We start from the raw sequence: 16,777 nt of genomic DNA, 5'->3' as shown, positions 1-16,777 counted from the left end.
TGAAAAATGCCAGTGGTAGTTTGATAGGGATTGCACTGAATCTGTAGATTGCTTTGGGTAGTATGGTCATTTTCACAATGTTGATTCTTCCAGTCCAAGAACATAGTATATCTCTTCATCTGTTTGTATCATCTTTAATTTTTTTCATCCATGTCTTATAGTTTTCTGCATACAGGTCTTTTGTCTCCTTAGGTAGGTTTATTCCTAGGTATTTTATTCTTTTTGTTGCAATGGTAAATGGGAGTGTTTCCTTAATTTCTCTTTCAGATTTTTCATCATTAGAGTATAGGAATGCAAGAGATTTCTGTGTATTAATTTTGTGTCCTGCTACTTTACCAAATTCATCGATGAGCTCTATTAGCTTTCTGGTAGCATCTTTAGGATTCTCTATGTATAGTATCATGTCATCTGCAAACAGTGACAGGTTTACTTCCTCTTTTCTGACTTGGATTCCTTTTATTTCTTTTACTTGTCTGATTGCTGTGGCTGAAACTTCCCAAACTATGTTGAATAACAGTGGTGAGAGTGGGCAACCTTGTCTTGTTCCTGACCTTAGTGGAAATGGTTTCAGTTTTTCACCATTGAGAATGATGTTGGCTGTGGGTTTGTCATATACGGCCTTTATTATGTGGAGGTAAGTTCCCTCTATGCCTACTTTCTGGAGGGTTTTTGTCATAAATGGGTGTTGAATTTTGTCAAATGCTTTTTCTGCATCTATTGAGATGATCATATGGTTTTTCTCCTTCAATTTGTTAATATGGTGTATCACATTGATTGATTTGCATATATTGAGGAATCCCTGCATTCCTGGGATAAACCCCACTTGATCATGGGGTTTTTTGATCCTTTTAATGTGCTGTTGGATTCTGTTTGCTAGTATTTTGTTGAGGATTTTTGCATCTATGTTTATCAGTGATATTGGCCTGTAGTTTTCTTTTTTGTGTGACATCTTTGTCTGGTTTTGGTATCAGGGTGATGGTGGCCTCATAGAATAAGTTTGGGAGTGTTCCTCCCATTTTGGAAGTGTTTGAGAAGGAGAGGTGTTAGCTCTTCTCTAAATGTTTAATAGAATTCACCTGTGAAGCCATCTGGTCCTGGGCTTTTGTTTGTTGGAAGATTTTTAATCACAGTTTCAATTTCAGTGCTTGTAATTGGTTTGTTTATATTTTCTATTTCTTCCTGGTTCAGTCTCGGAAGGTTGTGCTTTTCTAAGAATTTGTCCATTTCTTCCAGGCTGTCCATTTTACTGGCATATAGTTGCTCGCAGTAATCTCTCATGATCCTCTGCATTTCTGCAGTGTCAGTTTTTACTTCTCCTTTTTCATTTCCAATTCTATTGATTTGAGTCTTCTTTCTTTTTTTCTTGATGCATCTGGCTAGTGGTTTATCAATTTTGTTTATATTCTCAAAGAAATTTTCATCCTAAAGACATCTCAAATCCATTAATTTCTTTCTATCCAAAGTGTATCTATCATAGCTCAACTTTTCTTCACATGATTTCCTTAAATGGCATTCCCACAACACCTCTGCCATCCCCCGTCTATTCTCCCAACTGCTCATAAGTGATCTCTTTCTGTTTGCTTGGGATTTTGCATTTTTGTTTCCACCCTAGCTTTATTGAGGTATAACTGACATATGACATCATGTAAATTTAAGGTGTATAATGTGGTGATCTGATGTATGTATACTTTGTGAAATGAGTACAACAATAAAGTTTGCTAATCCATCACCTCACATAGTTATCGTGTGTGTGTGTGTGTGTGTGTGTGTGAGAGAGAGAGAGAGAGAGATGAGGGCATTTAAGATCTACTTTCTTAGTAAATTTCAAGTTTACAGTACAGTATTGTTAATACGTATAACAAGCTATCAATTAGAGTTTCAGAACTTGTAACTGGAAATTTGCACCCTTTAACACCCATCTCCTCATCTCCCCCACACCCTGTCCCTGACAACCACCAATCTACTCTGTTTCTATGAGATCAGTTGTTTTTTGTGGGTGTTTTTTTTTATTCCACTTATAAGTGAGATCACAGAGAATTTGTCTTTCTTTGTCTGATTTATTTCACTCAGCATAATGCCCCCTAGGTTTATCCATGTTGTCCCAAATGGCAAGATTTCATTCTTTGTTATGGCTGAATAATATTCCATTACTCATAGATAGATACATACATACATACACACATAGATATATTATAGATATACATGCCACATTTTATTTAGTTATTAATTTGTCAACAGACACAGGTTGTTTCCATATTTTGGCTATTGTGAATAATGCTGCAATAAATGTGGGGGAGTAGATATCTCTTTGAGATACTAATTTTGTTTCCTTTGGATATGTACCCAGAAATGGGATTACTGGATCATGTGTTAGTTTTATTTTTATTTTTTTGAGGAACATCCATATGTTTTCCATAATGGCTACCCCAATTTATATTCCCACCAACAGTGCACAAGTATTCCGTTTTCTCCATATCTTCTATAACACTTGGTATCTGTTGTCTTTTTGATAGTAGCCATCCTAACTGGTGTGAGGTGCTATTTCATTGTGGTTTTGATTTCCATTTTCCTGATGATTAGTGATGTTGAACACCTTTTCATGTACCTATTGACCATCTGCACATCTCCTTTGGAGAAATGTCTATTCAGGTCCTTTGCCCATTTTCTAATTGGATTATTCATTTGTTTGTTTGCTATTGAGTTGTAAACATTCTTTATATATTTTGTATATTAACCCCTTATCAGAAATATGGTTTGCAAATATTTTCTCCCATTCCATAGGTAGCCTTTTCATTTTGTTGGTTGTTTCTTTTGCTGTGCAGAATCTTTTCACTTTGATGTAGTTCTACTTGTTTATTTTTGTTTTTGCTGCCTCTGGTTTGGTGTCAAAATTTAAAAACACATTGCCAAGACCAAGAACTAGGAGCTTCTTCCATATGTTTTCTTATAGGTGTTTTATGATTTCAGGTTTTACATTTAAGTCTATAATCCTTTTGAAGTTAAATTTTATGAGTGGTGCAAGATGGGGGTCTAGTTTAATTCTTTAGTGTGTGGATATCCAGTTTTCCCAATACCATTTATTGAAGAGACTATCATTTCCCCAATGTGTGTTTTTGGTGCCCTTGTCAAAATTAGATGACCACATACATGTGGATTTATTTCTGGCCTCTCTACTCTGTTCCATTGGTCTATGTGTCTGTTTTTAATGCCAGTACATACTGTTTTGATTACTATAGCTTTGTAATATAGTTTGAAATAAGTAATTGTGATGCTTCCAGTTTTGTTCTTCTTTGTCAAGATTGCTTTGGCTAATTATGGTCCTTATGGTTCCATAAGAATGTTAAGATTATTTTTCTATTTCTTTTAAAAATGCCACTGGTATTTGGTAAGGATTGCATAGACTATATAGATCTCTTTGGTAGTATGGACATTTTTACAATATAAGTTCTTCCAATCCATAAACATGTGATGTCTTTCCATTTATTTGTGTCTTCCTCAATTTCTTTCATCGATGCCATAGTTTTCAGTGTACTGGTCTTTCATCTCCTTGGTTAAATTCATTCCTAGGTATTTTATTGTTTTTAATGATATTGTAAATGTGATTGTTTTATTTCTTTTTCAGATAGTTCATTATTAATGTATAGAAATGCAACTGATTTTTGCATGTTGATTTTACATCCTGCAACTTTACTGAATTTTTTTTTGGTGGATTCTATAGGATTTTCTATGTGAAGTATCATGTCATCTGGAAACAGAGATACTTTTACTTCTTCCTTTCCAACTTGCATGCCTTTTATTTACTTATTTATTTTTCTTGCCTGATTGCTCTGGCTAGGACTTCCAACACTATGTTGAATAAAAACGGCAAGAGTGTGCACCCTTGCACTGTTCCTGATCACAGAGAAAAAACTTTCAGCTTTTCACCATGATGTTAAGCAGTGGGTTTGTCATATATGGCCTTTATTATGTTGAGGTACATTCTTTCTATACCCATTTTGTGTGTGTGTGTGTGTGGTATGCGGGCCTCTCACTGTTGTGGCCTCTCCCATTGCGGAGCACAGGCTCCGGACGCACAAGCTCAGCGGCCATGGCTCATGGGCCCAGCCACTCCACGGCATGTGGGATCTTCCCCAACCGGGGCACGAACCCATGTCCCCTGCATCAGCAGGTGGACTCTCAACCACTGTGCCACCAGGGAAGCCCCTATACCCAATTTTTTGAGAGTTTTTATCATGAAATGATTTTGAATTTTGTCAAGTGCTTTTTCTGCATCTACTGAGATGATCATATGATTTTTATCTTTCATTCTGTTAATGTCCACATCACATTTAGTGGTTTATATATGTTGAACCCTCCTTCACCAGGGATCTAAAAGCAGAAACATGACTGTATCACATCCACACTGACAAATCTTTGTTATGCTCTCAGATGATTTGCTTTTAAAATATTTAAATACAAATAGTATGATATACATGTGAATAAATTAACCTCATTTACAGTTTAGGGGTTGTTAGTTAGCATTTGAAGTACACTAATCAGAAATGCACACTTCAGGAATGGTTACATATGCATCTGACATATAACCATAAAAATATATATCAGAGGGTTTAATCTGCATGAAGAATATTAGAAACAATTTTTCACTAATAATATGAGTTGTATTCAAGATACATGGTTCACTAGAAATGTTATATTAGGGCTAATACTCTTACATTAATGAAGAACGAAAATCTCGCAAGCATAGTAGCCTGATAAACTGGGAACAGCCCTTTAGTTCTAGAGTTCTATTGGCCCTGAGTTTATCTACTTTATGCAGAATTCTACTATGTAATTAAACAATCTGGTTGGCTGCTCCTGCATTTAAAAAGAATATCATCGGCCTTGTTTTAATGTAAGAAGTATGCCAAAGTGTCTAAGGATACTGCCTGAATTTCTGTTCTCATGGATTCTTTCTATTCAATTCCATATATCTGATAGTATCAAATTGAAGAATTTCTTTCATAATAATACCACCCATGTGAACAACCTACTCAAACTATTAGTGAATACAAGTATTTACCAAAAGAACCTGACAATGGTAAAAGGCCAAATTGTTTTAGGTCAGGACACAGTACCACTCAATAGTTTCTTATTACTTTTAAGATAAAGACTTACGTCTTTGTTATGACTAACCCAGTCTGCTTAGGCTGCCATGAAAAAATACCATGGACTGCACGACTTAAACAACAGAATTTTATTTTCTTACAGTTCTGGAGGCTGGAGATTCTAAGACCAAGGCCCAGCAGGGTTTGTTTTCTGGTGAGGGCTCTCTTCCTGACTTATAGACATCTACTTCCTTATGTGTCTTCACATAGCAGAGACATAACAAACTCTGCTATCTTCTTTCTCTTCTTATAAGGACACCAGCCTTATTACATTAGGGCCCCACCCTTATGACCTGACTTAACCTTGACAACCCCACAGGCCCTATCTCCAAAAACAGTCACATGGGGGGTTAGGGCTTCCACATATGGATTTTAGGGAGACACAAACATTCTGTCCATAACAATGACCTATAAGGCTTATATGATCCTTGACCATTTAGTCAGCAACATCTCACACAAATCTTCTATTCACTGCCTGCATTCCAGTTACATGTGGACTTCTTTCAGTTTTTGGAACTCCTATTCCTTCTCTCCACTGTGTTTGATGAGTTTTCTCCTCTTACTTCATGTAGCCAATTCTAACTCATCCTTCTGTTATGAGCTCAAATTGTTCTCAGAGAGACCTTTATATTTTCTCATTGATTGTTTCAATTACTTAAAAACAAAACAAAACAAAACAAAAACTAGGTCTATGACATGACTCATTTGGAATTTTATTGAAGCACACATATGAATTTGTTGCTGTTGGTGGTGGAGTTTGTGGCATGGCATATAGTGAGTATTTGTATGTCTACTTTAGGATCTACTTCTTATGCCAACAATTTCTTTTAACTTTCATTAGAAAATGTGGAAGTTAATTATTATCTTCATTTTAGAGCAGATGAAGTTGAGAAGATTTTATGCTATGCTGTTATTTGTAAATTTGAGTATTTATTGAAATACCAGTAAAAAACCAGACACATTCTCTGGCCTCTAGGAGCTTACACAGGTCACTGGGAAAGAAAGTCATTAAACAACCACAATCAGATACAACTGCAGTATGGGATAAATTCTATAAAATGCCAAGTATTAATAACTTTAAAGTTATTTTATAATCAGTGGGCAGGAAAGACCTCTCTGAGCAAAAGACATTTATGGTGAGACCAGACAATGACTAGAAATGTTCCAGTAGAAGAGAAGGAAGGAAAGTCTAAGAAGGCTCAACACACATAAAGGCCCTGAGGTAGAAACTGAAAGAAGCTCAGTGTGACTGGAGAATTGTGAACTGGAGGGAAACCAGCACATGAAAGTTAGGAAATGTTGGTAGAAACCAGTAATGCAGAACTTTGCAAGCCTCAAGGGGATTTTGGATTTTATTTATAACTACAATACTTTAATTTTTATATATAACCATTAGTTACAGTATTGCTCCATAAAAACTGGGGTACTATTCAATCAGAATTCAGTGAAAATTTTCCTATAGCAATTAAGATAATCTAGTCTAGATATACTGCTGTCTAATGTTCTAAGCTGAGAGTAATAGAGCACAGATAATCTAGAGAAGTGGGTGGTTGTTAGGGCCATTGAAGACAATCAATCTTCTTCTCTTTCTCAAGAAAGCCATTATCTCAGCCATATATTTGCCAGGAATTAGAGGACAAGTCAATTCATGTCTCTGCATTCAGGTAAGTGCCTAAACATGCAGTCTATGCATTTTCTGATGAAACTTTAATATATTTTCATCTCCAGAAGTGGAGGTAACAAAGCTGGTATTATATGAAGAAAAGAATAACAAGGCATTCCACCTCAGCCAAAGAAAAGGAAATTATAAAAATAGCTGGGTGTTGAGTCAAAATCTCTTTCGTAGAGTGTTTTTAATTAAGATTTATATTTGCAGTAATGTGGCAGGATACACAGAATTATATCCATCTCAAAGCAGAGGTTTAGTGATGGAGGAAGCCAGTCAAATAAGCACAGGAGGTTGGACAGCATTTATTCTGACATCTTTTCCCCAAAATGTGAATTGGAACTTCAGTTTTCATGGTTTCATTGTGTATGGAAACTAGTATCCAAAGCCCAAACCTGTCCAAGGCAGAAATCTGTCTTCTTACAACTGAGATCCTAAAGGGTTATATCTTCAGGGAAAGGGTAGGCCAGAAATAACCCACTCTGCAGAAAACTACAAGAAAACTAACTCTGTCAAACCTTGAAACTGCCTAGAGAGCACTGGTTAAAAATGGTGGGTAAGATTTTAGAACCACAAACTGGCTTCTCACAGGGTTACAGCCCAATTTCACATAGTCGTCTAAAAGCCCACAAACTGAGAATATAATTAAGAGAGCCTAGACTCACAGAAGTAAATGTAAATCCTTTCTGGAAGAACACACCTCTACCCCAGATCTCAGAGGATTTTCACAATTAAAAGTCTAAGGAAAATGAGCAGCTCATAAACAGTACAAAACACAAAAGAAACAAGGCATCACAGGCAAGCACCAGAAGAAATAATAGAAGAAACTGATTCAAGAGTACTTTGGATGATGGAATTATCAGAGATAGTCTCCCTGATAAACATATTTATGACATTTGAATATTTTTTTAATCTTAAAATATATACTGTGAACAAGAAACTATATAGAATGACTAAGAAGATTTGAAAAGGAACCAAAAAGAATTTCTAAAAATATAAATAAAATTTAAAACCCAATGAATGGGTTTAATGGCAGTTAGTCACAACTAAAGAGAGAATTAGTGAACAAGAGGATAACTACGAGGAAATTATTCAAAATTCAGCAGAGAGAAACAAAGGAAAAAGTATGAAGAAAGGTTTTTGATGTGTTCAGATGCCTAGAAGACAACTCAGACCACACTGATGAGTGTACATGGCAGCAAATTACAGTAAAATATGCCTTCCAACTGGGCCTCTCAGAGATTGCCTCCTTCTTTTGACCCTTAAAACCAATCCGGCCTTTAATTTCTCAGTCACTTGAGCTGCCTGCAAATCAAACACAGGAAAACTTCTTGGAAGGCAGGTGAGTTACTTACATAGGAAGCTAAATATTCTCTTAGCAGGGCCTCAGCCCTTGCTCAATCAGAGGCTTTTTTTTTCTTTCAGTGAGTAGAAAAAGCTTTCAAAAGAATGCTATGCCAGCAGAAGTCGGAGCTCCCTGAAAAATTGCCCTTCCTTCTACGTGTACAACTTGCTTGTCAGCAGAACCAGTAGCAGGGGGCCACCTAAATGGTAGCAGCTGAAGTGCAGTATAGTTTCCTGCTGTTTTCATGCAGCCAAGGTATCCATTAAAGATCTGGCACAGCTTCCAGAGCCACATTAGAAATGGCCTTTACTAAATACACAGTCTCCTCTTCCTTCCACATAAAGATTATACTGCTTTAATTGGTCATTCATTCCTACTGTGTTTTCCTAGTCCCAAGAGAGGAGAGAGAGATGAACTGTTCCTGTATGTGTTATGGTACCACTGTTTCTTGCTGAGAAAGTACGGATAGAATTAAGGCTGAGAATGCATTTTCCAGAACTACTAGTTTCTTTTAGTTTTATGTTTGAAATCTGAATGCTTGGAGTCAATATCCCAAGCAGTTTGAAACTCAAAGGTTCATTGCTTTGCCCCAGGGAAATACGGATCTCTGCTGGCCAAACATGATGAATTGCTTTTGGTTATGCCCTTCTCGGACCTTTGGAAGCATTAGGGAATAAAAATCAAGAGAGCCCAGGAGAGATGAGAAATTCTAACTACAGGTCATAAGTTGTTGAGAAGAGTGAATTACAAAAGACCTAAAAATCCCATCATTTATTAAGTAAACTTACTGATTCCTTTAATCATGACTGTCATATATTCATCTATTGTCTGTTTTTAAACTACTTCTGAGACTGCAAATAACCACATGAACAGTATGATCCTGGGTGCAGGATCCAGGAAATTCTAGTCTCAGCTCTGCATCTTCATTAACTATGTGATCTTGGGCAGGTTGCAAAATTTCCTTGCTTCATTTTCCTTATGTATAAATAAGGATAATGATAACTATTGTAGTCTAAGGGGAAATGGCTTATAAGAGGTTTAATGAGAGTAGGAATAGGTGACAATGGAATACAGTGTCCAACAGAGGAGAACAAAAGGGCTTTTAGCTCTGTAATTGCATATTCTAAACTTTATTAAGAAGGCCTGTCCTCTGATTTTTTCCCACTTAATCAAAAACATTAATAATAGGGAGTCTTTTCTTCATATTTGAATTACTAGCACCTATGGAGTATCTTCCATATAAAAGTTCTCAATAAATGTTTGCTGAGTGAATAAATTCTGATAGAGTTAAATCAAGATAGGTGTCCAACTATAGCACCATACCAGAGATGACAAGGAAATGGGGGTGTATACATCACAGTTTTCATATATCACATCTGTTAAATGGAAACATATACATATAGACATATAGCTATATATAGCTGCTTGCTTCAGTTTTCTTTTCCATAAAGGGTATAACTTCATGAACTTAAAAAAGAAATGCCCCATTTCCCCGTTTTTGTGTGTATGTGATCTTTTATGTTAACTGGTCTTAGAGCAGACCCAAGGACAGAATCCTATTCCTACCAATGGTGACTAAGGTGGTTTAGTTATAGACTTCAAATTGTCTTTGATATATTTTCCATAGGATTACATTTAAATCTTCAAGCACAAAATAAGGCCTTTCATCCTGCTCCTGACCATTTCTATCAGAGTTCATGAACATGATCTTAATTCAACCTAATTTCACCCTAATTTAACAGACTCTATATGTACTTCAATAATTATCTCTCCACCCCTGCCAAATCATAGGAACTTAAGAGGCAAGAGATCCAGCACAAGGCAGGTATGAAGTGTATATTCTATATAATTTCTTAAGTGGAAAACCAAAGTTTCAACTATATGAACTAAGTATGAAGCCATCAGAGAATTCAAATATCATTTATATTTGAAGTTGCATCCACATATATGTTTATATATAAAGATATATGCATATACAGATACAGACAAAATAGATAAATGACTAAAGACTTTGGCAACAAATTGATTCTCTGCCCAGGTTTTACTTATATGAGTATCTGAATCTCTTCATGTAGTTCAAATGTAATTTGGCTACACAAAGAAGGTAATTCAAACTCTTGCAGTATATTAGGGAAGACAAAATAGTTTGGAGTTAAAAATATGGCAAATGACAACACACTCAGGACAGCCTCACTCAGAAGTAGGTAACCACCTACATGACTGATTTGAAGCGATCTGAAAGGTTACCTTTCCAAAACTGTTTCCTTTCTCTAGCTGCTGCTATGCCTGAATTCTTTAGCATTTTTTTCTTACTATTTAGGATCTTTAAGTGTATATATTAAGACAATGAGTATTATTTAATTTCCTGTTTGCTTAGTTGGTTATCAATTTAATAACAATTATTTAGAAATTTAAAAAGAAAACATTGCCACATCAAATATATACATTGATTGTCAGATAAACTGATTTCAGAAATGTTGACATGCAAAAAATTCAAAACAATAAAATGCATTTTTTCACTTAAGGAAATGCCAAAGAACAGAATAGTCAGCTACATTATGTGCTTAAGTGGAGAGATCACAATCCAGTACCCGATCTTCATTCATACAGAAAGTCCTTTTTTTTCAACAACTTATGCAGGTTGTTTAGGTTTCAGATGTTTAAACAATACTGTCCAAACTCACGGTCTTAGACACCTGGATGATTTACTGCTAGTGCCTCTTTAGTGCAATACTCAGAGTACCTGACTCAAGGACACCGAATTACTTAAGGAGTCTGTGTGGTGAGCTTTAAGTAAGATTGTTTTTCTGAAATTTTGGATTGTTGAGAGTACAGCACAAGGCATAGACTTAAATGTCCACAGAAGCTAGAAAAATAATGGAAAAGTAGCAAAGGGGTTAAAGGTTTTCATAAGAATTAGGTAGAAAATTTTTACATTTCAACAAAAGTATAGGTATTCTCTGTTTTCTTGTAGCACATGAAATACAATGTCTATTTTTACACTGATGGGACTTTCCATTCTAGATAGAGATGTGGGCACAGAAAAATATTTCTATATTGTTACAAAGAAAACCCATGGTGTAAGCATGATAAAAATTGAGAACTGACACCATGCTTAATGTTGGGGAGAGATAGACTGTGTTGGAAACCATGGTAAAGTAATGAAATTATATTCTTTCCACAAAAGGAAACTGTATTTCACTGTTGCCTTGTTAGAACTTGAGCTAGGTTTCCAGATCTAATTTTTTAAGAGAAGCTGACCATCTGGATGATGAATGTGAGATATTCTGATTTTCAATAGTAGGTTTAATTTCTAAAAATAAGGGGTAAGGCAAACAAAACACATCTGGGGGCCATATTCAGTCTATGAACTGCTTCTGTAAGATCCTATCTAGAGGAATGTTGCTGTGGTCTATATGCTGTGTCCCCCTAAAATTCACATGTTGAAATCCTAACCCCCAAAAGTAATGGTATTATAAGATGGAGGCTTTGGGAGGTGCTTAGACCATGAAGGTGAGCCCTCATGAATGGAATTAGTACCTTATAAAAGAGGCTCCAGGGTCATGGTTACTTTTCAGTCAAAACATTCACCTTTTAATGTTTTCAATAGCTCAAGTAGCCATTAATCCCTTCTTGAAAGGTGCTTCCAATTTTTGCAGATGGTTCTCTTTGAAAACACCACCTTCCTTACTTGCGTTGGCTCGCCATACAATTATAACTCATTATCTGAAGACTTGATTCTTCTATTAATGGCTACTTTCAAAGATTCTGTACTGGAATTTAAATTTGCCTGACCTTGTCCTCATATCCAGACAAACTGTACTAACTCCCCATCTCCCTATACTCAGTACTGCTCCAGTACTCTAGTTTTAATTTTTCATGCCTATCACCAATTTTCCACTCTAAATCTTTTGTGGATAGTCTTACTATGTTGGCACAAAGTGGAATACTTGACTTTAAAAGGAAGGTGATATCTGTCTTACCCTTTTTCCATTGGTAGACTATTGTCTGTTTCCCCTAATTCCGTGTAAACTATCATTTGTTGGATTGATGGCTATAGAAAGTTTACCCATTACTTCTCTTTCCTCCTTCTCTGTTACACACCCTACTCTTCTTTCATATCTCCAGCTATTTTGAAAGTTCAATTTTTACCTGGACTTCTCCTCCCCTCAAATCGTATTGCTGGTGGGTAAAAATGGTAGCTGACAATAAACCGTCTTGGGAGTAGTGAAGGCACTATTTTTCCTAGGGTTGATCCTGACTCCAAAAGGAAAACAATTTAAATGTATCAGAGATTTGACAAAATGTAAAACTTACACTTTCACTATTCAATTCACACAGCAAGTCATTCATTGAGAAACATATGGCATTATATAAGAAGACAGGTTATGTTTACTTTGAAATATAAATAAAAGGTACCATTTAATCATCAAATAGACAACTGATATTTCTATATCTTTGAAATAAAAGTAGGCTTCTGTAAGTTTTAATATTCTTATTAGTTACCTCAACTACATAATTACCCCTATTCTAGATATTATATGCGGTACTGCTTGATACTTAAAAATACACTATAAATATACATGGGTTGCTACTCATTATTTAGTACTATTAAAGATAATGACTAGGAAAAGACAAGCTATATTCTTTATAGGAAAGTACAAATAGGACTTCCAGTATGTTATGAAAAGCCTATCTTATAAGACTGTATTTTGCAAACCAGAGTATCAGGTTTCTGGAGCCAAATTTTAGCACTACAGTCATATAGTGTTAATGGAATCATGTCTATTCAGTTTGGTGTTCTAATACAATTGCAAAAAGTCATTGTACTTTAGGATGACTTTAAATCTTTCATCATGGAAAGCATAATATCCAGTCTTTAGAATTTTACATTTCCCCAAAGTATACTGAACATAACTATACACTACTTTTATTAGCATAATCTCTCACTGTTCAGTGATAAATATGTCATTTAAATGCTTTTGTCTAATTGGGTCATATTGCAATGAACAGCCCCCTCCATTAAGTATTGATGTATAATAGGAAGCTCCTGAATAATATCTTTTTCTCCACATACAAAGTAAAATCTGTTACAGCAGCAAGATACATAGCCGAAACCTTCCATTATTTATGATGTCTGCAAGAACAATAGATGGGGTTTAATGGGGCAAAAGTAAGACAAATTAGAACAGAACTTTAGAGGTAGATTTTGGCTCAATATGAAGAAGAGGATTATAAATATTAAAGATATCTTATAAGGAAACAGGGATCTAGGGAGGTAGTGAGATCCCTGTTATTTGAGGTGTTCAAAGAAGGCTGAAAGTGATGGAAAATTCAAATACTAACCAGGGCAATGGCCACCATTGTTTCCAAGTCATTGTCAAAAGATGAGATGCCAATAACTAGCAATTTTAGAAAAGATAGTAGAATATTTATTGTAATTGGAGAAAATTTATCTAACGTATATTTATTTTGTGTTAGGAATTTTCCTATGCCCTGGAGATAAAACAGCAAAAAAGGCATATTTCCTGATTTCATAAAGTTTATAGTCCATTGGAGAAAACTGTCAACAGACAATTACAGACAGGTTGAAAAGCATATGCCCCCCAGGTTCTATGGCTATGGGGTGGTGAAGGACTATCTAATAGACAAAGCTCCAGCTTGCAGCATCAGGAAAGCAGGGGACCAAAATTTAAAAAAAAAAAAAAAAAGATGCTTTTAAAGGAATCTGCATGTGATATAAAACAGCAAAGCTGTCAGAATGGTAAAACATAGCTTTTTTTGGACTGACTTTACCATTTCCAGGTAAGGTGTTTGGACTAGATCTTAATGGCCATAAGGGGCCACTAAAGAATTTTAAGCTGGAGAGTAGTCTCATGATATTATAAATTACAGAAAGACAACTATATTCACAAAGTGGAAAGGGGCAGACCCAGAAGCAAGATGAGCACTGGTGTAATAAACTCAGCGGGAAATGATTCAGAGCATAAGGTGGTGGCAATGGGAATGCAGAGAATAGGAGCTGATCAGGAAATATTAGCCTCTCCTGAATTTGGTGACTGACTGATTATAAAGAAGGAAAATAAAAGAGGAGTAATAACGTCTCTTGGATTTCTGTCTCCTTCCTTCAGCAGCCGGAGATGAAGCAATAAAATAAGGCCTTGGACTTCTCCATGTACCCAGGAGGACCTCAGTAAAGATTGTGAACCACATTCCTTACCTGCACCCTACAAAAGCAAGAGAGGCTCTCCAAGAATCCTATCCCACATATTCAGGGTTTCTCTTGATTACCATACAATAGCTAGTTTAAAATTTAAGTACCATAGACTTTTTCTTCTTTTAACCTACATGTTAACAAGTAATCTGCAACAGGTGGCAGTAAGGTGGTCCTAGTCAACCTTATTTTTAAGGCAACATCCCAATTTCTTCTTACCATTTATGCCCTTCCTCTGAACGCACATTAAATACAAACATTTTACAGATACAGAAAGACTGTTGCATTACTCAGAGTAAATACAATGTCTATGTGAATTAGTAAGCTTAAGTGATGGAGAAAAGCTAGTCCAAATGGAACTAAGAATACTAATCTGTCTTAAAGATGTATTTTCTGTCTCCGGGAACTATATTTTTTGAAAATTTTACTCCTTTGGAGGAAAACATGAATCTTGAATACAATTACCCTACTGTTAAGAGACTCTTGTTCCCATGCACAAGGAAATCCAACTGCTAGGTTGAAAGACAAAGTCATGTGGTAGCTCAATTAACATCTACATAATTGAAAATTAAGAGTTTTTAGAAAATCTTGGTTCAATGTGTCAAAATCCACTGATTTAGAGTGATCCTTTCCTGAAATTTATCCTCTTGCATGGTAAGAATAAAGCCTGAGGAATTATTTTGCCAACTTAGAAAACCATAGTTTCATTAGAATTCAAGAGGATATATATCTTATGTCAGCTTGGACTGCTATAACAAAATACCATAAGAAGGTGGATTAAATAACAGACATTTATTTCTTATAATTCTAGAGGCTGGGAAGTCAAAGATCAAGGTGCTGACCAATTCAGGTCCTGGTGGGAACCCTCTTCCTGGCTTGCAGATTGCTGCCTTCTCACTGTGCCCTCTCATTTCATAGAGAGAGCTCTGGTCTTCCTTCTCCTTGTAAGGACATTAATCCCATCATGGAAGCCACACCTTCATGATCTCATCTAAATATAATTACCAATCCTCAACAAAATACAAGGAAACAGAATCCAACAGCACATTAAAATGATCATATACCATGATCAAGTGGGGTTTATCCCAGGAATGCAAGGATTCCTCAATATATGCAAATCAATCAATGGAATACACCATATTAACAAACTGAAGAATAAAAACCATATGATCATCTCAATAGATGCAGAAAAAGCTTTCGACAATATTCAACACCAATTTATGATAAAAACTCTCCAGAAAGTAGGCACAGAGGGAACTTACCTCAACATAATAAAGGCCATATATGACAAACCCAAGCCAACATCGTCTTCAGTGGTGAAAAACTGAAACCATTTTCACTAAGATCAGGAAGAAGACAAGGTTGCCCACTCTCACCACTGTTATTCAACATTGTTTTGGAAGTTTTAGCCACAGCAATCAGAGAAGAAAAAGAAATAAAGGGAATCCAAACTGGAAAAGAAGAAGTAAACCTGTCACTGTTTGCAGATGACATGATACTATACATAGAGAATCCTAAAGATGCTACCAGAAAACTACTAGAGCTAATCAATGAGTTTGGTAAAGTATCAGGGTACAAAATTAATGCACAGAAATCTCTTGCATTCCTATACATTAATGATGAAAAATCTGAAAGTGAAATTAATGAAACACTCCCATTTCCCACTGCAACAAAAAGGATAAAATACCTAGGAATAAACCTACCTAAGGAGACAAAAGACCTGTATGCAGAAAACTATAAGACACTGATGAAAGAAATTAAAAATGATACAAACAGATGGAGAGATATACCATGCTCTTGGATTGGAAGAATCAACATTGTGAAAATGACTCTACTACCCAAAGCAATCTACAGATTCAATGCAATCCCTATCAAACTACCACTGGCATTTTTCACAGAACTAGAACCAAAATTTCACAATTTGTATGGAAACACAAAAGACCCCAAATAGCCAAAGCAATCTTGAGAAAGAAAAACGGAGCTGGAGGAATCAGGCTCCTGGACTCCAGACTCTACTGCAAAGCTACAGTAATCAAGACAGTATGGTACTGGCACAAAAACAGAAATATAGAACAATGGAACAGGATAGAAAGCCCAGAGATAAACCCACGCACATATGGCCACCTCATTTTTGATAAAGGAGGCAAGAATATACAATGGAGATAAGAGACTCTTCAATAAGTGGTGCTGGAAAAACTGGACAGCTACATGTAAAAGAATGAAATTAGAACACTCCCTAACACCATACATAAAAATAAACTCAAAATGGATTAAAGACCTAAATGTAAGGCCAGACACTATAAAACTCTTACAGGAAAACATAGGCAGAACACTGTATGACATAAATCACAGCAAGATCCTTTTTGACCCACCTCCAAGAGAAATGGAAATAAAAACAAAAATAAACA

The 16,777-nt window shown here is 35.8% G+C and overlaps 1 protein-coding gene across 1 annotated transcript in view; it reads right to left on the bottom strand.

Moving 5' to 3' along the window:
• The window catches only part of COX7B2 (cytochrome c oxidase subunit 7B2), a 168,701-nt gene that overhangs the window by 13,380 nt on the left and 138,544 nt on the right, over window positions 1-16,777 (bottom strand). The window lies entirely within an intron of this gene.

Source organism: Mesoplodon bidens, assembly GCF_964165515.1.
Source record: "Mesoplodon bidens genome assembly, chromosome: 1".
Taxonomy (NCBI): Eukaryota; Metazoa; Chordata; class Mammalia; order Artiodactyla; family Ziphiidae; genus Mesoplodon; species Mesoplodon bidens.
Note: the sequence above shows the minus strand (reverse complement) of the source record. Positions and strands in the feature narration are given on the sequence as shown.